General features: G+C 44.6%; 1 protein-coding gene across 3 annotated transcripts in view; it reads left to right on the top strand.

The window, feature by feature from the left end:
- The window catches only part of elfn1 (extracellular leucine rich repeat and fibronectin type III domain containing 1), a 364,525-nt gene that overhangs the window by 122,893 nt on the left and 219,682 nt on the right, over window positions 1-21,950 (top strand). For 2 of the 3 annotated variants that reach the window (XM_062964143.1, XM_062964144.1), the window contains exon 1: window positions 11,011-11,436. The exons of the other annotated variant lie outside the window; for it this stretch is intronic. The gene's annotated coding sequence lies outside the window, so the exon portion shown is untranslated. Of the gene's footprint in view, window positions 1-11,010; window positions 11,437-21,950 lie in introns of those variants that run through there. 3 annotated transcript variants of the gene reach the window in all.

The raw sequence follows: 21,950 nt of genomic DNA, 5'->3' as shown, positions 1-21,950 counted from the left end.
CAACCAGCCGGTCACCCTTTCCTGCAGCTGCGCAGTGTTGCCAAAACGCTGCGTTGCCAGCCACCCCAGCCCCACCCCATTGTTGGAATGAGGATGAGGAAACAACTCCCACCCAAAAGACTCCAAAAGACCCCCACACGGCAGGTCGCACACGTGCAGTTCTGGAGTCTTTTGGGTGGGAGTTGTTTCCTCATCCTCAGCTGTGCAGCTGCTGAATGAGTGACTGGCTGGTTGAGGACGCAAGCGGCAGAGTTTTGTGGGGAAGGAGTTGCCAAGCTCATTAATCCCTATGAAAAGTGCCTAGATTTGAATGGCGACTATGTTGAGAAGTGGTATTTGGGTGTGGCTTTCAACTGGATATGGTAAATGTTTTCTCCTATACTTTGTTCATTTTTAATTCCAAAACGTAACCTACTTTCTGGATAGCCCTCGTACATAAAAACACCAGGTTGGCTTCAAAAATGACAACTATTGAAACAAACTGAAATTGCAGTGCAGGATTGAGAATGTATAGGCCAATGTGTCCTTCTATAAAAAGGTAAAGGTTTGCCCTGACGTTAAGTCCAGTCATGTCTGACTCTGGGGGTTGGTGTTCATCTCCATTTCTAAGCCGAAGGGCCGGCGTTGTCTGTAGACACCTCCAAGGTCATGTGGCCATAGGCATGACTGCATGGAGTGCTGTTACCTTCCCGCCGGAGCGGTACCTATTGATCTACTCACATTGGCATGTTTTCGAACTGCTAGGTTGGCAGGAGCTGGAGCTAAGAGCGGGCGCTCCCGCCGCTCCCAGGGTTTGAGCCTGAGACCTTCTGGTCTCCAGCTCAGTGCTTTAACGCACTTCGCCACTGGGGCTCCTGTGTCCTTCTATGGGTTCCTGCTATTTCTTCCAGAAGCCCACTAACATTTCAATGTAAAATTAATCTAAAAATGTACATAGAGGAAGCTAATAGACTGAAGGCAAGGAGGAAACGGATATAAATTTGGAACTTATAATATTTTTATATGTACTATACAAATAGAAGCCTGTGACCCCTTATTGAAAATATATTGTCTGAGAAATGATTATGAAAGACTAATAGATGAAAGTATTGCACTGTATGCAACAAACACTTGCAATGTATGTATAATTGAATGAATGAAAATAAATAAACATTATATATATATACTAGCTGTGCCCGGCCACGCGTTGCTGTGGCAAAGTGGTGGTGGTATTGGTTAAAAATTGTTGTGTAATTTTTATTTGACGTTATTTGCATGTTTTAATTAATTTTATTGTAAGTTATATTTTTATTTATTATATTTTATTATTTTCTTGTATTATTTTTATTTATTTTCTGTTATAATATTTTATTGTATCAATTTTTAGTGTTTTTTAATTATTTTTTATTGGGTTGCTAGGAGACCAAGTTGGAGGAGCTTAGCCTTCTAACTGGCAGCAATTGGATAAAAGCAATTATTCCTCTCTCTCTAATTAGGACTTTATTTTTCTTTTCTTTTTGTTGTATCAACCTAGAGGCATGGATGATGGGTTGTGTTGTCAAATTTTGAGGTTGGGGGGGCCTGTAGTTTTGTTGTTTTGTGGGTCGCCGTGATGCCATCACTCTTTTATATATATAGATAAAAGAAGCCCACTAATGCACCTTTAAAACTGGACAACACTCTGGAGCAGTTCATCCACCCAACTGGTTTCATAAGCTCGGCATCCTTTATTTAAGGAGGAGCAGAGCATTGCCTGACCTTTTGCTCCTGATACTTTAATATGAATGCTCCAATAGGCTGAAATATCTCTGTGTTCCCCTTCCAGTCTGGAGATCTTTTCTGCTGATGCTTGGGCTGATAGACATCTCCGTTTCCAACTGAAGCCTGTCATCCTGGCTCTCTTCGTCCCCTTTTAAGACATGACCCTGGCAATGGGGACAGACATTGGCCCCAGCTTCTCTCCTTCTATGCCAATCTCTCTCTCAATCTCTTTCTCTCTCTCTCGAATTTATCTGCCTTGGTTTGCCCTCAGAAGGTGATGCAGGTGTTGACAGCCATGCTCCCCTATTTCCCGCTGTGCCTCCAGATAATTGGGCAAAACAGCCAATGTTTTATTAACCGGCTCCTCTCTGCTTTGCCTTGTTAGACCTTCTTCCAACCTGCTGTGTCAACACTGTGTCTGTCAGGCCTTAAAAGAGACGTGTCAATCAAAGGGCTCCTCGCCTCCTCTCTCAGGAGATACCGTCTTTGCTGGACTCTAATGGGGAGGCATCTTCCAATCAATCCAGGCTATTCTTTTTGGTATATTTTACTCCTTCCTGACTTTAACACAATTATCAGCATCTGTTTTAGATTCTGACTAAATATAGGGCTCAAAGCCGCAACGAACCCTTGGCATTAGATATGGACAAATGCGCTTGATTTGTAAATGTGTTCCTTCCTGTGATCGACGTTGCCCTTCCAGTTTGTATATTTATTTTATGAAAATGTGAGGAAAAGGGAACACAGCAGAGCCTAGATGCAACGTCATTGAGTAGTGTAAATCTATACTCATATAGTTAAGTGCTCATATAGTTATTGTGTTGTTGTTGATGATGGTTGCCATTGAGTTGACGTTGACATCTGCCAACCCTACGAATGAGAGGTCCTCAAGTCACTCTGTTATCCTCAGCTCTTGGAAACTCTTACGGCTTCCTTGAACAAGTATATTTACCCGCAGTGACCCTTTTCCTACTCCTTCCCACCTTATTGAGCATTGTTGTCTTTTCTAGGGCCTCATATCTTATTTATTTATTTATTTACAGTATTTATATTCCGCCCTTTTTTCTCACCCCGAAGGGGACTCAGGGCGGATTACAATGAACACATATATGGCAAACATTCAATGCCAACAGACAAACAACATACATTAGACAGACTCAGAGGCATTTTTAACATTTTTCCAGCTTCACGATTCCGGCCACAGGGGGAGCTGTTGCTTCACCATCCACTAGTGGCTGTACTTCCTCATTCCTTTCCTCGTGTTTTGCTGGCAGTTTTATGGTGTTGTAAATTAGCCTCCCGCATAAAGCGTCCCTAAATTTCCCTAATTGACAGGTGCAACTGTCTTTCGGGGCTGCATAGGTCAACAGCAAGCCAGGGCTATTAATGGTCAGAGGCTTTACCCCACCCGGGCTTCGAACTCATGACTTCTCGGTCAGTAGTGATTTATAGCAGCTGGTTACTAGCCAGCTGCGCCACAGCCCGGCCCCATATCTTCTCCCGATATGGCCAAATAGTATCATTTCAGTCATCTTCGCTTCTAGAGAGAGAGACCCTTAAACTCCTCTTCAATTTGTGGCTTTGTTCAGCAGGGTTAATATTTCCTCATTCAGAGTCAACACATATTACTTAGCTTTCTGTATTATGCATTTATGAAGCGCTGCCGTAATATTTACTAGCACCACCATCCCGCCCCACGCAATGCAATCTTTCTCTGTGTTTTGATTCTTGCGTGTTCAGTACATTTCTCCTTCGGATATCTCCATGTGGTCGATGTGCCAAGGACATCCTACTGCCAAGGTGAAGAGATGCCTTCAAGGCATGGAGACTCAGAACACGCATGAGTTCACACATGTGCTCTGAGAGCCTACCAGGAAATGGGATGCCACCACTCCAACTTCTTGGAAGCCAGAAGCTGCCATCATGTCATTCAATGGGAAACTTAAGCGGACAAGGTGGGAAAGGAAAGGGCCTGAGGCTGTTAGGAGTTGTGGGAGTTGAAGTCCAAAACACCTGGAGGGCCCAAGTTGGCCCATGCCTGGTCTATAGGCCCAGCCAGGAGCTGGAAACCAGGTCCAATTGATCCTAAAACAATCTCAATGTTGGGCATTCAGTGCCATGCATTTGGTGTCCGAGTAATTTACGCAGCGCAGCAGCTGCGTATCATGAAGAGACATCAGAGACAATGGTAAAACTATATACAAGTTTGCCCATGCCTGGTCTATAGGGCCATCCAGGAGCTGGAAACCAGGTCCAATTGATCCTAAAACAATCTCAATGTTGGGCATTCAGTGCCATGCATTTGGTGTCCGAGGAATTTACGCAGCGCAGCAGCAGTTGGATGGAGTCAGAGGAACGTAGCACGAAGAGACATCAGAGACGATGGTAAAACTATATACAAGTTTTGCTGAAAGCAGTAATAAAGACAAACAGACTTGAAGACAATGGACACAGGACTTGACTTCTCAACAGACAGCAGAACAGAACTGAACTGATGCAATCAGTAATGCATACACACTTGTGTCTGGACACTCCCCAGTTCCAGCCACACATCAATGTCATCACAGCTTCTTAGCAATTAATGCTTTCCAGACTATAGTAAACTCTGGATGATGCAATCGGTATGCAATACTGACAAGACACTAATTTCATTTAAACACTACCAATACACAAATCCCACATTAACATTTGGGACATATGGAATATCCTTCCCAGGCTTGTTTTCATTAAGGTAAGGGTAAAGGTAAAGGTTTCCCCTGACGTTAAGTCCAGTCGTGACCGACTCTGGGGGGTTGGTGCTCATCTCCATTTCTAAGCCGAAGAGCCGGCGTTGTCCGTAGACACCTCCAAGGTCATGTGGCCATTGGCATGACAGCATGGAACGCCCCCACCTTGATGGCGTTTTGGAAGAGTCTGAAAACTTGGCTTTTCACCCAGGCCTTTGGTTAAGATCGCCTTTCTCCATCACAATTATTATGCTCCTCGACCTTTTTGCACTGGTCGCTCTTCTCCTGATTCCTGATTGCTTGATATTATTCAGGACTCCTCCCTACCTAATGTGACCTTAAATGACTCTAATGCACTTTATCTATTTACGAATTTGTCACTCATAATGTGCACCTTGCTTATCCACTATTGCAACCTCATTGTTTTTAATCTGATGTTTTAATTCTGTGTTGTGGTTTTTTGTCTATTGTGTATATTTTATTATTGGTTTTTGTTGTTGTCCTTTGATGTTTCATATTTTATCATTGCTTGTATTTTGATTTTTCTGTAAGCCGCCCCGAGTCCCCTTCGGGGGAGATGGAGGCGGGATATAAATAAACTTATTATTATTATTATTATTATTATTATTATTATTATTATTATTATTATTTTATTATGACACAGCAAACAAGATAGATATGCTGGATTTTGTATCACAAAATCACAAGTCGAACACTTCCAAAGTGTCTAGGACTGTGTGATGTATTTGGATGATGCGTGCAGATCCCAGTAGGGTGGCCTTTTGCAGCTGGCAGATCGTAATTTTGTCAATGTCTTTTGTTTCCAAATGCCGACTGAGATCTTTTGGCACATGTGCCAATCACCTGCACTGGTTTCTGCCAGAGCCTTTGCAGTTCAATCTTGAGGTCCTGATAGCGGCTGAGTTTTTCTTGTTGTTTTTCGTCAATGCGACTGTCACCTGGGATGGCGACATCAATTATCCAAACCTTTTTCTTTTCCACAACTGTGATGTCTGGTGTGTTGTGTTCCAGAACTTTGTCAGTCTGGATTCGGAAGTCCCACAGTATCTTTGCGTGCTCATTTTCCATTACTTTTGCAGGTTTGTGATCCCACCAGTTCTTTGCTGCTGGGAGGTGGTACTTGAGGCATAAGTTCCAATGAATCATTTGGGCCACATAGTTGTGCCTCTGTTTGTAGTCTGTCTGTGCAATTTTCTTACTATTATTATTATTATTATTATTTTCTTATTATTATTTTCTTATATTATTTTCTTATTACTATTTTCTTCTTCTTCTTATTATTATTATTATTACCTTCCCGCCGGAGCAGTACCTATTGATCTACTCACATTTGTATGTTTTCAAACTGCTAGGTTGGCAGAAGCTGGGGCTAACAGCGGGCGCTCACTCCGCTCCCGGGATTTGAACCTGGGACCTTTCGGTCTTCAAGTTCAGCAGCTCAGCGCTTTAACGCACTTTGCCACCGGAGGCTCCTTTCATTAAGGTAAATAGGCATTTTTAAAAATCTGGGTTGCTGTTTGGATATGTGCCACCATGTATCCACTGCCATGTGACCACTCATGTTTATTAGATGTCCCTTCCTTCCTCCGCTCTCTGCCTGTGTGCCCTTTAATCCCACTTTCACCAGAATCCTCTCTCTGGTTTGTGGCCTTCTTTGCGGATAGATCAGCAACCCGTCAATCTCCCGGTCCTTTTAAGGCCGAGGTTAATGTTCCAAAACGTACGACTTTCTGCTTGGAACGATCTTTCCCGCATCCTGTTTGGATGCGTTTTGGAGAGCACAGGCACCAGAACGCCAGATTGTTAATTTCCTAAAAAGGATAAGAGTAATGGAGAGGAAAGAAAACCTTTATTCCCAAATTCAAATGCCCGTTAAAGTGTTTTACTTTATCTCGGCTCACGTTTCTCTCGGCCGTTTGTTGCTATAACTTAGCACATACGAATAAGCCCCGATGAAAAATACGGACGGTGAGGAAAATGGGGGGCAATTATTCATGGGACACCGCGCTCGGCTAATCCGTGCTTCCTTTCAGATATTGGGCTCTGAAAGAGGTGCCTTTGTCGATTCACGGCAACTATAATAACCAGGTTCGGAGGTGACCTTATCTGTTGGTATTTACCTTTCGAATCTGAATGCAGGCTTCTGAATGAATGCAGATCCACACTCCGTGCCATGTGATTCAAGGACACAAAGCCCCTCACCATCAAACTGCATAAAACATCACAATCCTTTGAAATTATATACACACACACACACACAGTAGAGTCCCACTTATCCAAGCTAAACGGGCCGGCAGAAGCTTGGATAAGCGAATATCTTGGATAATAAGGAGAGATTAAGGAAAAGCCTATTAAACATCAAATTAGGTTATGATTTTACAAATTAAGCACCAAAACATCATGTTTTACAACAAATTTGACAGAAAAAGCAGTTCAATACGCAGTAATGTTATGTTGTAATGACTGTATTTACAAATTTAGCACCAAAATATCATCATGATATCAATATATCATATATTGAAAACTTTGGCTACAAAAATGGCTTGGATAATCCAGAAACTTGGATAAGCGAGGCTTGGATAAGTGAGACTCTACTGTGTATCATGTTATACAACAAATTTTCTTCCCAAGAGCATGAGACAGGGCTGAGCTTCTATACCTCTCCTGAGAGGCCTTTTAGGACTAAAGGGTGGGGCTAGGGGTGGGGGTGGGGCCTCTTCCCAAGAGCACAAGACAGGGCTGAGCTTCTATACTTCTCCTGAGAGGCCTTTTAGGACTAAAGGGCGGCGCTAGGGGTGGGGGCGGGGCCTCTTCCCAAGAGGATGAGACAGGGCTGAGCTTCTATACTTCTCCTGAGAGACCTTTTAGGACTAAAGGGCGGGGCTAGGGGTGGGGGCGGGGCCTCTTCCCAAGAGCCTGAGATAGGGCTGAGCTTCTATACTTCTCCTGAGAGGCCTTTTAGGACTAAAGGGTGGGGCTAGGGGTGGGAGCGGGGCCTCTTCCCAAGAGGATGAGACAGGGCTGAGCTTCTATACTTCTCCTGAGAGGTCTTTTAGGACTCAAGGGAGGGGCTAGGGGTGGGGGCGGGGCCTCTTCCAAGAGCACGAGACAGGGCTGAGCTTCTATACTTCTCCTGAGAGGCCTTTTAGGACTAACGGGCGGGGCTAGGGGTGGGGGCGGGGCCTCTTCCCAAGAGCCTGAGACAGGGCTGAGCTTCTATACTTCTCCTGAGAGGCCTTTTAGGACTAACGGGCGGGGCTAGGGGTGGGGGCGGGGCCTCTTCCCAAGAGCCTGAGATAGGGCTGAGCTTCTATACTTCTCCTGAGAGGCCTTTTAGGACTAACGGGCGGGGCTAGGGGTGGGGGCGGGGCCTCTTCCCAAGAGCCTGAGACAGGGCTGAGCTTCTATACTTCTCCTGAGAGGCCTTTTAGGACTAAAGGGTGGGGCTAGGGGTGGGGGCGGGGCCTCTTCCCAAGAGCATGAGACAGGGCTGAGCTTCTATACTTCTCCTGAGAGGCCTTTTAGGACTCAAGGGAGGGGCTAGGGGTGGGGGCGGGGCCACTTCCCAAGAGCGCGAGACAGGGCTGAGCATCTATATACCTCCCCTGAGGCGCTTGTTAGAATACGGGGGTGGGGTATAGAGGTCCAGCCCCATCAGGCACTTGGGAAGAGGCCCCGCCCCCTCCTCTAGCCCCGCCTCCTGTATCCTGGCAGGCACCGCAGGACAGGGATAGAAGCTCAGCCCTGCCTCAGAGCTTGTAACTCAGCCCATCCCAGTCCTGGCCGCCCATTTGTAGCCCCGCCCACCTCCCCTCCCAGCCACGCCCACCCCTGTAAGCCACGCCTCCCTTGCCAGGGGGCACTGAGTCATATTTTTTCTGGAAAGGGGGCGGCAGGCCAAATAAGTTTGGGAACCACTGATGTAGAGCAGTGTACTATATATGGCTTCTTTTGCACCCACACCCTGTGGGTTTTGTGGGTCTTTGTGTCGTCCGGACAAAGATCTTGCGTTCCTGAGGCCCTTCCTCCCGGCTGGAAACGGATCCCTGAACTCTCATCCATTATTGATCGCATTATAAAATTACCTTATAATAATAATCACCAGCCCTGCAATATTGAATTGCTTCTGATGGAAATAGCACAATAGTAGAGGCAGAATTATAGTAATCCAATAAAGGAATGGAAAGAAGTCATTTAATAATAATAATAGTGAGGACCTACAGAAAGCATCAATAAGGTTCATATTAATATAATAAATATTGATATTAATATTATGAATAATAAATACTATTATGATGATTATAAGATAAGATACAAAGACTCTGAGATGAGGACCTCGACAGGGATTCTGAGCTGAAGCTTGATGCCAGGAAGTGGGGGATTATGGGATTTGTGGTCTAGAAAAAAAACGCTGGAGGTAGTTTGTTGTTGTAAAAAAAAAAGAGAGTGCGGATATACACACAGAAATACGATACTGGGCACTGGCCCCGCCCATTTTAGGCCCCGCCCACCTCTGGTCTGGGGCCAGGAAGGTTCTTAAAGAGAGAGCACAAGGTAAAGGAGAGAAGGAGGCTGTTCTTGGGTGTCATTCATCCTGGAGATGAAAGAAGGCAATCAGAGCCTTGGGCTCAATGCTATGCAATCATAATATCCATAATAGTAATATATTTCCCCAAAGTTTCCTGACATTTTATGGGGAGGCAGAGCAAGGATGGGAAAGTGGGAAGGAGAAGCCAAGCCAAGGGCGGAGAAGAAGGACTCCTGGGAGAAGGATTGGCAAGAAGAGAGGGAGGGAGGGAGGAAAGAAAGGAGGAAGGAAGGGAAGGAAGAAAAGAAGGAAGGTAGGGAGGAAAGAAGGGAAGAAAGAAAGGAAAAAAGAAAGAAGGAAGAAAAGGAAAGGAGGGAGGAAGTTAAGAAGGGAAGAAAGAGGGGAGGAAGAAAAGAAGGAAGGGAGGGAGGAAGGTAAGATGGGAAGGAAGAAAGAAGGGAGAGAAGAAGGAAGAGAGGGAGGAAGTTAAGAAGGGAAGGAAGAAAGAAGGGAGGAAGAAAAGAGGTAGAAAAGAAGGGAGGAAGAGAGGGAAGAAGGGAGGTAGGAAAGAAGGAAGGAAAGAAGGGAGGGAGAGATGGAGGAAAAAAGGAAGGGAGGAAGGAAGGAAGGAAGAAGGGAAGAAAGAAGACAGGAAGAAAAGAAGGAAGGGAGGGAGGGAGGAAGTTAAGAAGGGAAGGAAGAAAGAAGGAAGAAAAGAAGGGAGGAAAGAAGGAAGGAAGGAAGGGAAGAAAGAAGGAAGAAAAGAAGGGAGGGAGGGAGGAAAAAAGGAAGGAAGGGAAGAAAGAAGGAAGAAAAGAAGGGAGGGAGGGAGGGAAAAAGGAAGGAAGGGAAGGAAGAAGGAAGAAAAGAAGGGAGGGAGGGAGGAAAAAAGGAAGGAAGGGAAGAAAGAAGGAAGAAAAGAAGGGAGGGAGGGAGGGAAAAGGAAGGAAGGGAAGAAAGAAGGAAGAAAAGAAGGGAGGGAGGGAGGGAAAAAGGAAGGAAGGGAAGAAAGAAGGAAGAAAAGAAGGGAGGGAGGGAGGGAAAAAGGAAGGAAGGGAAGAAAGAAGGAAGAAAAGAAGGGAGGGAGGGAGGAAAAAAGGAAGGAAGGGAAGAAAGAAGGAAGAAAAGAAGGGAGGGAGGAAAGTAGAAAGGAAGGGAGGGAGGGAAGAAGTAAGGAAAGAAAGAAAGAAAAGGAAAGACGGGGAAAGAAAGAAGGACGATAAAAGGAAAGAAGGAAGGAATGGGAGGAAGGAATGAAAGAGGGACTGGAGGAAGGAAGGAACGTCAAAGACGAAAAGGACGGGGAAAAGAGAGAGAAGGAAGGAAAGAGAGACAAAATGGAAAGAAGGAGGAAAGGAAAGGAAGAAAGGGAAAAGCGGGAGGAAGGAAGGGATGAAGGAAGGAAGAAAAGAAAGGGAAGGAGGGAGAAAGAAGGGAGGGAAAAAGAAGAGAAGGAAGGAAAGAGAGACAAAAAGGAAAGAAGGAGGAAAGGAAAGGAAGGAAGGGAAAAGCGGGAGGAAGGAAGGGATGAAGGAAGGGAGAAAAGAAAGGGAAGGAGGGAGAAAGAAGGGAGGGAAAAAGAAGAGAAGGAAGGAAAGAGAGACAAAAAGGAAAGAAGGAGGAAAGGAAAGGAAGGAAGGGAAAAGCGGGAGGAAGGAAGGGATGAAGGAAGGGAGAAAGAAGGGAGGGAAAAAGAAGAGAAGGAAGGAAGGAAGGAAGGAAGGAAGGAAGGAGAAGGGAAGGGGCGAAAGAGAGAAGGCGAGGCGGGCAGGGCAGGCTGTGCGTGGGGTTCCCCGCGCGAGGCTCTTCCTCTCTCGGTGGCGGAGACCCACGCAGGCGCGCCTCCCTCTCCCTTCCCTCCTTCTCTCTCTCTCTCTCTCTCTCTCTCTCTCTCACACACACACACACACAGACAGGCGCCCCTCCCCGGCCCCTCCCTCCCTCCTCTCCTTCCTCTTCCTCTTCTTCCCCGACTCCCTCCATTCCTCCTCGGATCGCGCGGGGAGCAGGACCGGCGTGGGGCTCGCTCCGTGCTTGAGCCTGGGTGTATTTCTCCGTATCTTCGGCGTCCATCGATTCCTCTCCTTCTCCGTTCGGTGGGGAAGAAGAGCAAGAGGGCGGAGAGAGGGAGCGAAGAAGGAGGCAAGGAGGAGGAGTGGGGAACTGACCCACAGATTCTCTCCCAAAGCAAGGCGCAAAGGAGCCGGCTCTTGACGCAGTGGCGGCCGAAGGATTTGGCGGAGAGAGAGAGGAAGAAGAGGAGGAGGAGGAGGAAGAAGAGAAAGAAGAAGAAGAAGAAGGAGGCTCGCCTCCCGCGAGAGGAGGAGGAAAAGAGAGGGAGCGCGCCAGGCAGCCAGAAGGAGGAGAGAAAGCAAGAACGAAAGGAAGCACGAAAGCCGGCTCTCTCTTTCCTAGGGGCAGGTAGGAAGAATGGTTCTATTTGTTGTCTATTTGTATGTCTTTCCGGCTGTCTGGCCATGTACCAGAAGCATTCTCTCCTGACGTTTCGCCCACACCTATGGCAGGCGTCCTCAGAGGTTGTGAGGTATGGAGAAACCAAGCAAGGAAGGTTTATACATATCTGTGGAAAGTCCAAGGTGAGAGAAGAACTCTATGTCAGTTAGAATATTGTAGTTAATCACAGGGTTGTTGTATATTTTCCGGGCTGTCTGGCCATGTTCCAGAAGCATTCTCTCCTGACGTTTCGCCCACATCTATGGCAGGCATCCTCAGAGGTTGTGAGGTATGGAGAAACTCAGCAAGGAAGGTTTATATATATATATCTGTGGAAAGTCCAGGGTGAGAGAAGAACTCTTGTCAGTTGGAGGCCAGTGTGAATGTTGTAGTTAATCACAGGGTTGTTGTATGTCTTTCGAGCTGTCTGGCCATATTCCAGAAGCATTCTCTCCTGACGTTTCGCCCACATCTACGGCAGGCATCTTCAGAGGATAATAATGACTATCATGTACAACTGGAACTCAATCGACAGACCCAGTTTTTTGAACTGTATTTTATAATGTGTTTTATGAATCCTGATGTAAGTTAATAATATTTTTAACTGATTTATATCGCACTGTATAATTTTTATATATGCGTTTATTGTTGGGTGAGAAGGGCGGGATATAAATATTGTAATAAATAAAATAAAATGATAAATATATATCTGTGGAGAGTCCGGGGTGTGCCAATGCTAATTAGGGTGATTAACTGCAACATTCAACGGACAAAGGACTCTTGTCACACCCTGGACTCTCCACAGATATATATTTTTACCTTCCTTGCCTAGTTTTATCCATACCTCACAACCTCTGAGGATGCCTGCCATAGATGTGGGCGAAACGTCAGGAGAGAATGCTTCTGGAACATGACCACACAGTCCGAAAGACATACAACAACCCAACGGTTATATTATTCGGATTTCGGGGGCAACGGGAGAGGAAAGAGGCTCTCGTTTTCGACATCTTTCCCTTCCAATTCAATGCCTTGGTTGTATCTCCTGAAGCTTGGAAGGGAAGCGGTGTAGGGTGGGTTTGCCGGAACCGAGCCGAGCATTAAAAAGCATGCTTTTGCTTCTCCACAGAATGCATTACACACCCCTCTCTGGATCCATTTGGAGATTGACTTGCACAAAGGCACATATCTAGAGCCTTTCTCCACGCAATGGGGATTTCTGGGGGACTTGTGGCATGATTTAGGGGAAGAGTGGAGTGTCTGGGAGAAGTGTAGCATCCTTTAAAGGAAGAGTGGGGTGTCTGCGGGAGCTGTAGCATCCTTTTAAGGATCCACCTCTCTCTTTTCCCTGCCTCAAACCCAATTCGCTTCTCTCCTTCCTCACAAGGCAGCACTTGGAGGCTCTCAAAGTTTTCTATCCCCCGATCAGAGCGTTGGAAATGTGTCGTCGAAGGCTTTCCATGCCCGGGATCACAGTGTTGTTGTATGTTTTCCAGAAATAAATTTTTAAAAAATTAATCAGAACAGTAAATAAGAAGCAAGACTCTAAAAACAGAGGAGTTCCAGACGTGAATCAACCAAGGGCAGCTAATGACTCTCAACAAAGGATGCCCCCAGGCAGGACGAAGCCAGGAGATGAAGCTATTCAATGCTAACCACAACATTCACAACTGACAAGAGTTCTTCTCTCACCCTGGACTTCCCATAGATATATATAAACCTTCCTTGCTTAGTTTCTTCATATACCTCACAACCTCTGAGGATGCCTGCCATAGATGTGGGCGAAACGTCAGGAGAGAATGCTTCTGGAACATGACCAGACAGCCCAGAAAACATACAAGAACAGCGTTGGAAATTATGTGGAGCTTAGGTAGCCCTTGTGGGTTGCAGAGTCTGGGTTGAAGCTGAGAAGAGAATAGAGTCTGTTTCAGCACCGAGGAAAGCTGGACAGCTCCGGCTAAGCTGAGTTGCTCTCCAACGGATTTTTATTGTTGTCCAACGCTTTTTTATTTTATTGTTGTCCCCTGGTGGCACAGTGTGTTAAAGCGCTGAGCTGCTGAACTTGCGGATCAAAAGGTCCCAGGTTCAAATCCCGGGAGCGGAATGAGCACCCGCTGTTAGCCCCAGCTCCTGCCAACCTAGCAGTTCGAAAACATTCCAATGTGAGTAGATCAATATGAAGGTAATGGCGCTCCATGCAGTCATGCCGGCCACATGACCTTGGAGGTGTCTATGGACAACGCCGGCTCTTCGGCTTAGAAATGGAGATGAGCACCAACCCCCAGAGTCTGTCACGACTGGACTTAACGTCAGGGGAAAACCTTTACCTTTTTACCAACGCTTTCATGGCCGGAATCACTGGGTTGCTGTGGGTTTTCCGGACTGTCTGGCTATGTTCCAGAAGCATTTTCTCCAGACGTTTCGCTCACATCTATGGCAGCCATCCTCAGCGTTTGTGAGGTCTGTTGGAAACGAGGCAAGTGCGGTTTATAGATCCAGAGTGGGAGAAAGAACTCTTGTCTGCTTGAATATTGCAATCACCTTGATTAGCATTGAAAAGCCTTGCAGCTTCAAAGCCTGGCTGCTTCCTTCCTGGGGGAATCCTTTGTTGGGAGGTGTTAGTTGGCCCGGATTGTTACCTATCTGGAATTCCCCTGTTTTCAGAGTATTGTTATTTATTTACTGTCCTGATTTTAGAGGGTTTTTTTAAATACAGTAGAGTCTCACTTATCCAAGACTCGCTTATCCAAGCCTCTGGATAATCCAAGCTATTTTCGCCTTGAATGTTTTCAATATATTGTGATATTTTGGTGCTAAATTCGTAAATACAGTAATTACAACATAACATCACTGTGTATTGTACTACTTTTTCTGTCAAATTTGTTGTCTAACATGACATTTTAGTGCTTAATTTGTCAAATCATAACCTTATTTGATGTTTAATAGGCTTTTCCTTAATCCCTCCTTATTATCCAAGATATTCGCTTATCCAAGCTTCTGCCGGCCCGTTTAGCTTGGATAAGTGAGACTCTACTGTACTGGTAGCCAGATTGTGTTCATTTTCATGCTTTCCTCCTTTCTGTTGAGATTGTGGATTTCAACGGCTTCTCTGTATCGTCCGACGTGGTGTTTGTTAGAGCAGTCCGGCATTTCGGTGTTCTCAAATAATATGCTGTGTCCAGGGTGGCTCCAAGTGCCAGTCTTTGAAGCTGCAAAGCTATTCAATGCTAATCAAGCTAGCCAGTGGCAACATTCACACTTGCCTCCAACAGACAAGAATTCTTTCCCCCGCAGATATAGAAACCCCTCTTGCCTAGTTTCCAACAGACCTCACAACCTCTGAGGATGCCTGCCATAGATGTGGGCGAAAGGTCAGGAGAGAATGCTTCTGGAACATGGCCAGGCAGCCTGGGAAACGCCCAGCAACCCAAAAGTCAGACATATAAACCCCACTTGCCTAGTTTCCAACAGACCTCACAACCTCTGAGGATGCCTGCCATAGATGTGGGCGAAACATCAGGAGAGAATGCTTCCGGAACATAGCCAGACAGCCCGGAAAACTCATAGCAACCCACCGATTTATTTTGAGGGAGAGAAAAGGGGCGAGCTGGAATTATTTAGCCACCCTCCCTTGTTATTTCTCCCCACTCTTTTTTCCCCTTAAATCTATCTTTCAAATGGCTTCCCTGCAGAAGTTGGCAAAAATATTTCCATTATTTTAGCGGAAATAAAGGAGGAGGAGAGTGGGTTTCTACAATCTCCTCCTTTTGTTATTTCGTCCGATTCCTTTTTTTTTTTACTCTAAGCTTCCTGACTGGTAATTCTTCAAATAGCTTTCCCTTAGAAGGAAGGTGAAGGCAACTTAAAGAGATGGCCAACCTCTTCCTATTATTTTAAGGGAAAGAAATGTGTGTGTGTGGGAGGGGTCTACAATTATTTAATCCCATCCCCTGGTTATCCCCTGGCTAACCCCTCCCTTCCTTTTTTCATTGGCTTTGTGACTGGTTATCCTTCAACCGGCTTCCTCGCAAAGGAGCAAAGGACGGAAGGTGGCTCAGAGTTGGCCAACCTATTCCTCTCAAAGGTTGGAAAGCAAGCTAGAGTTGGCCAAACTATTCCCAACCTATTTTCTATTATTAAAGGGAAAAGAAAGGTGATGGTGGGGGTCTTGGAGGTTGCAGCTATTTATTCCCATCACCAAAGAGCAATTTTCCCCCTGCTTTCTCCTCCTTCTCTTTCTTCCCTGACCGGTTGTCTTGCAAGACATAGAAGGAAAGCGACTTAGAGTTGGCCAACCTTATTCCCAATCCATTATCCATTACCTTCAGGAAAGAAAAGGAAAATCCACAACTATTTCATTGCACCCTCAAATGTCAACCTTCCTTCTCTTTTGATATTTTCACCCCACTTTTTTTTAAAAAAAATTCTTGGCTCCTGATTGATTATTCTTCAAATAGCTTCCTCGCAGAAGGAAGGCGAGGAAAACTTAGCAGAGTTCGCCAACCCATTTCCAAACTGGGTTGGTGTATGTCTTTCGGGCTGTGTGGCCATGTTCCAGAAGTATTCTCTCCTGACGTTTCACCCACATCTATGGCAGGCATCCTCAGAGGTTGTGAGGTATGGGGAAACCAGGCAAGGAAAGGAAAAAATATATATCTGTGGAGAGTCCAGTATGTGACAAGAGTCTTTTGTCAGTTGGAAGCTAGCATTAATATTTCAGTTAATCACCCAAATTAGCATTGGAAAGGTTTGGCTCTTGCCTTAGCTTCCAACTGACAAAAGACTCTTGTCACACCCTGGACTCTCCACAGATATATATATATATTCCTTTCCTTGCCTAGTTTATCCATGCCTCACAACCTCTGAGGATGCCTGCCATAGATGTGGGCGAAACGTCAGGAGAAAATACTTCTGGAACATGGTCACACAGCCTGAAAGACATACAACAACCCTGTGATCCGGCCATGAAAGCCTTCAACAACGTATTTCCAAACTATTTCAATCATTTTAAAGTTAAAGGTTTTCCCCTGACGTTAAGTCCAGTCATGACTCTGGGTGTTGGTGCTCATCTCCATTTCTAAGCCAAAGAGCCGGCGTTGTCCATAGACACCCCCAAGGTCATGTGGCCATAGGGATGACTGCATGGAGCGCAGTTACCTTCCCGCCAGAGTGGTAATAATATACAGTAGAGTCTCACTTATCCAACATAAACGGGCCGGCAGAAAAAGTGAATATGTTGTATAATAAGGAGGGATTAAGGAAAAGCCTTTTAAACTTCAAATTAGGTTATGATTTTACAAATTAAGCACCAAAACATCATGTTAGACAACAAATTTGACACAAAAGTAGTTCATTACGCAGTAATGTTATGTAGTAATTACTGTATTTACAAATTTAGCACCAAAATATCACGATGTATTGAAAACATTGACTACAAAAATGGGTTGGATAATCCAGAACGTTGGATAAGCGAGTGTTGGATAAGTATGACTCTACTGTAATAATAATCATAATTTTCTTCTTGTACCCCGCCTCTATCTCCCCAAAGGGACTCAGGGTGGCTTACAAATGCAAAACAAGTATACATACATAAAACATCAAATACCGAAAACACACGAATGAAAATTAAAACATAACGATTAAAATCAAACCATTAATAAGCCAAAGTTAAAACGCAGCAATAAAAGATAAGGATGGGCTGCTCAAAGTGCACTAAGTGAGACTTGTAAACATGGAGGAAGTTAAAAGTGCTATGAGAACATGGGGGAGAACCCAAAAGTGAGTTGAACCCTGAGGCTATTAGAGAAATTACCCATGCGGATGCAACCGATCAAGGATAACCATTTGTACAAGAACTTAACTTCAAGAGGGTGGTACCTATTGATCTACTCACATTGGCATGTTTTCGAACTGCTAGGTTGGCAGGAGCTGGGGCTAACAGCGGGCGCTCATTCCGCTCCCGGGATTTGAACCTGGGACCTTTTGGTCCACAAGTTCAGCAGCTCAGTGCTTTAACACACTGTGCCACCAGATAGGTCAATATTATTCTAGGGGAAGCAGCTTCAGGAAGGTATACGATCCAGTTGAGTGTTTCTATCATAGTGTCTTCTTCATGCCAGGTTGACAAAGGCTTCTGTTTCCCCTGATGTTAAGTCCAGTCGTGACTGACTCTGGGGGTTGGAGCTCATTTCCATTTCTAAGCCGAAGAGCCGGCGTTGTCCGTAGACACCTCCAAGGTCATGTGGCTGGCATGACTGCATGGAGTGCTGTTACCTTCCCGCCGGAGCGGCACCTATTTATCTCACATTTGCATGTTTTTGAACTGCTAGGTTGGCAGGAGCTGGGGCTAACAGCGGCCGCTCATTCCGTTCTCGGGATTTGAACCTGGGACCTTTCGGTCCGCAAGATCAGCAGCTCAGCGCTTTAATGCACTGTGTGTCAATCATTTTAGGGGAAAGGAATTGGGGGTGGGGTCTGCAACTATTTATTCCCATCCCCAAAGGTCACTCTTTTGTCTCCCGCATCCCTTGCTTGGCTATCTTGTCTTCAAGAATCTGCCCAGACTTGGGTCTAAAGGATTTGTTTTTTTTGGCCCCCTCCAAGCTGTATCTTGGAATCTCCTTTAGACGGCAAAAGTCTCCAAATGGGAGCAATTTGGTTCCAAGAAGCCCAGGCTCTGTGTTTAGGGAATGATCCACTGAATGTGTGTAAAAGGAAGTAGTGGTTGACTCTTAATTTCGTCTTCGGGGGTTTCAGAAGAAAGGAAGAGAGATGCTTATCATTTGGAGGGTTTTGGATCCTGAAACGAGGCTCAAAATCTCCCCAGCAGGTTAACTTGCGCCTTAAATAAAGCTATTTACTGATCGTTGGAGAACTTGTCGAAAATGATGAATGACCCTGATTGTTAAAGTATCTTGCACAGAGAGAGAAAGAGAAAAAGATGTGACCAGGATCAGCAGTTCCATTGAGTTTCCCATTCTACTGTATCTAATGCTATGCTGCCGGCAAACTCAGTCTGGCCACATGGTTTGAGGGTTGGACTCTGGAGACCTGGGTTCGAGTTGTGGAAAGGCACTGGGCGGCCTTTGAGCGAGTCACACTCTCTCAGCCTTAGATGGAGGCCAAGGCCCAACCTGCCCAGAGCAAACTTTGCCTGGAGAAGCCTTGGAGACACGCAACCAGAACACGTGTCCAAGTCCCAGGAGCTTTGGAAGGTCCTTTGGAAATGGCTTATTTATTTACATCATTTATTTACATCATTTATATTCCGCCCTTCTCACCCCGAAGGGGACTCAGGGCGGATCACATTACACATATTAGGCAAACATTCAATGCCTTTTTAACACAGGACAAAGACAAACAAACATAGCTCCAAGCAGGCCTCAAACTTATGACCTCCTGGTCAGTGACTCATTCTGTGGAGGTATCTCTAGCAATGGTGAGATCCTAAGCCATTCATCCTATTTGTCCATCTATCCATCTATTTATTTATCTCTTTTTTTTGGAAATATTTTTATTGGAAAATTTATCTTTGAAGATAAAAAAAGTATGAATTAGCAAGTAATTGAATTTTTACTCCGAAAGTGGGAGAACACTAATTGTTTATAGAAAGTAGGAAATAAGAGAAAAGAAAAAAAAGGAAAAAATATATAAAAAACTAGCTGTGCCCTGCCACGCGTTGCTGTGGCCCATTGGAATTGCACTGAATAGCTCCAGTTTTTGGTTTTTTTTAGGCCCTGTGGAGGTTCGTGACATGATATTTTGTGGTTTCAACCTCAAGGCATGGATGATGGATTGTGTTGTGAAATTTCGAGGTTGGGGGGTGTTTAGTTTTGTTGTTTTGCTCGGTGCCAGGATTCCATCACTCTTTTATATATATAGATACTAGCTTTGCCCGGCCACGCGTTGCTGTGGCTTATGGGAATCCTTTGTTGGCAAGGTGGAATAGCAGTGAATAGCTTTGCAGTCTCAAAGCCTGGCCGTTTTCTGGAGTAGCTAGATCTTTTTGTTGTATGAACGTAGAGGCATGGATGAGGGGTTGTGCTGCCAAGTTTAGTGTTTCTGGGATGTGTAGTTTTGTTGTTTTGTCCTAGGCCGAAATTTCATTACCCTTTTATATATATAGATATGGTAAAAAGAAAAAAATAGAAAAAAATAATATGGAAAAAAATGTTGACTTCCATCTAACTTTAACTGGTTCATCATAGATTTTTTTTAATTAGGTGTTCGTAGAAATTGGTAAATCACCACATCTCCTTCGTCCTCATCATTCTCTAAGGTTGTATCTGTTCAGCAGATAGGATCAAATTTCATTTATTTTAAGTAGTCCTTTATCAGGTCCCAGTTAGTTTCTTTCTTTGATAAACCTTGGTTTGGAGATAACCAATATGTAAGTTTATCCATATTCAAAACTTCCATGACTTTATTTAACCATTCCTCCTTACTTGGGATCTCCTTTCGTCTCCAAAGCCTGGCATATGTTATTCTCGCGGCGGTGACCAAGTAGTTGAACAGGATCTCTTTATTTTTTATCGTGTTCAATGTCTAACATTCCAAGTAAAAAATACTCAGGTTCTCTTTTAATTTTTATCTTTAAAATCGTTTGTATGGCTTCGTTTATGTCTTTCCAATAGAGTTGGGCTTTTGGACATGTCCACCATAAGTGAAAAAAGTGCCCGTCTGTTGCTCGCACTTCCAGCATTTGCCAGATGTGTTTTTATAACATTTGGAAATTTTGTAATATACAACTGTATTGCATTTTTAACCAGTTTTCTCGCATGTCATATACATAGGTATATCTAAGACCCCAGTTCCAAACCTTATTTATTTATTTATTTACTTACTTACTGTCCCGAAGGGGACTCAGGGTGGATTACAATGAACACATATATGGCAAACATTCAAGGCCAACAGACAAACAACATACAGTATAGACAGACACAGAAGCATTTAATATTTTTTTCCAGCTTCACAATTCCGGCCACAGGGGGAGCTGTTGCTTCACCGTCCACTAGTGGCTATACTTCCTCATTCCTTTCCTCGTGTTTTGCTGGCAGTTTTATGATGTTGTAAATTAGTTAAATTAGCCTCCCGCATAAAGCGTACCTAAATTTCCCTACTTGACAGGTGCAACTGTCTTTCGGGGCTGCATAGGTCAACAGCAAGCCGGGCTATTTAATGGTCAGGGGCTTCGAACTCATGACCTCTCAGTCAGTAGTGATTTATTGCAGCTGGTTACTAGCCAGCTGCGCCACAGCCCGGCCCAACTTTTTAATTGGATCTGGTGTCTCACATTCTGGACCCATTTCACCATGCACTCCTTTATTTGATCTTTTACTGTAGCCCACTCTAATAGTTTTTTATATAATTTTGTAATTAATTTTTGATCTATGTATTCTTCTATGTATCTATCCATCCATCTATCTAGTCATCTGTTTATGTATCAAATCTATTCAACTATCCATCCATCCACCCATCTCACCAGTTCTCTATATATCAATACCCTCCCAAATCTTTTAGAAAATAGGGGAAAAAAGCAGAAGGAAGAATATGAACTTCTCCAACTCAGCAGTCGTCTCCTTTTTTAATTAAAATCTGCAGACACACAAATGGCCCCGCAACACTCCTTTTCACGCTTCCTGGCAAACATGGGCGCAGTGGTTTTGCTTTTCGCTGAGGGGTATGTGTGTGCTTATGGCAAGCTGTGAATTCAATAAAGAGGCAGTTTTGATAGTTTCCCCTTCTGACAGCATTGGTTTGTCTCCCATCCAAGTACTATCCAAGACTGGCCCTGCTTGGCTTCCAAGATCAGGTGGGATCTGGTGCCTTGAGGATGTCCAGACTTTCTGGTCCAGCTAGATTGAGCTAGATCTTCAAGTGAAATAGTTATAATTTGCTGTGATACGTTTCCTGAACTGATTTTGTTTTTTTAAATAGCAAAATCACTGTCATTGTCATTGACCTTGGCGAGTAAACTGCTGTCTCTCATTCCCATTGGGAATCCAGTCTGGTCTGAAGTTGACCTCAATGTGGACTGGATCCCTGGAGCTTCCCCTATCCTCCTAAATTCTCCTTCTAATAGTTTGGTTTGATCTATTTATCTATCTCTCTATTGGTGGGTTTCTGTGAGTTTTCCGGGCTGCACAGACATGTTCCAGAAGCATTCTCGCCCACATCTATGGCAGTGTGGTCTGTTGAGGATGCCTGCCATGGGTGTGGGTGAAACGTCAGGAGAGAATGCTTCTGAAACATGGCTATGCAGCCTGGAAAACTCACAAAAACCCAGTGATTCCAGCCATGAAAGTCTTCAACCATACATATCCATCTATCTATCCATTCATCTATCTATCTATCCATCTCGCTACCTATCTATCCATCCATTCACCTATTTATCTATCTACCCATTCATCTACCGATCTATCTATCTACTCATCCATCCAACTAGCCAGCCAGCCATAGATACATCGTGATTTTATCGTATGTTT

The sequence above is a fragment of the Anolis carolinensis genome, unplaced genomic scaffold (assembly GCF_035594765.1).
Source record: "Anolis carolinensis isolate JA03-04 unplaced genomic scaffold, rAnoCar3.1.pri scaffold_13, whole genome shotgun sequence".
Taxonomy (NCBI): Eukaryota; Metazoa; Chordata; class Lepidosauria; order Squamata; family Dactyloidae; genus Anolis; species Anolis carolinensis.
Note: the sequence above shows the minus strand (reverse complement) of the source record. Positions and strands in the feature narration are given on the sequence as shown.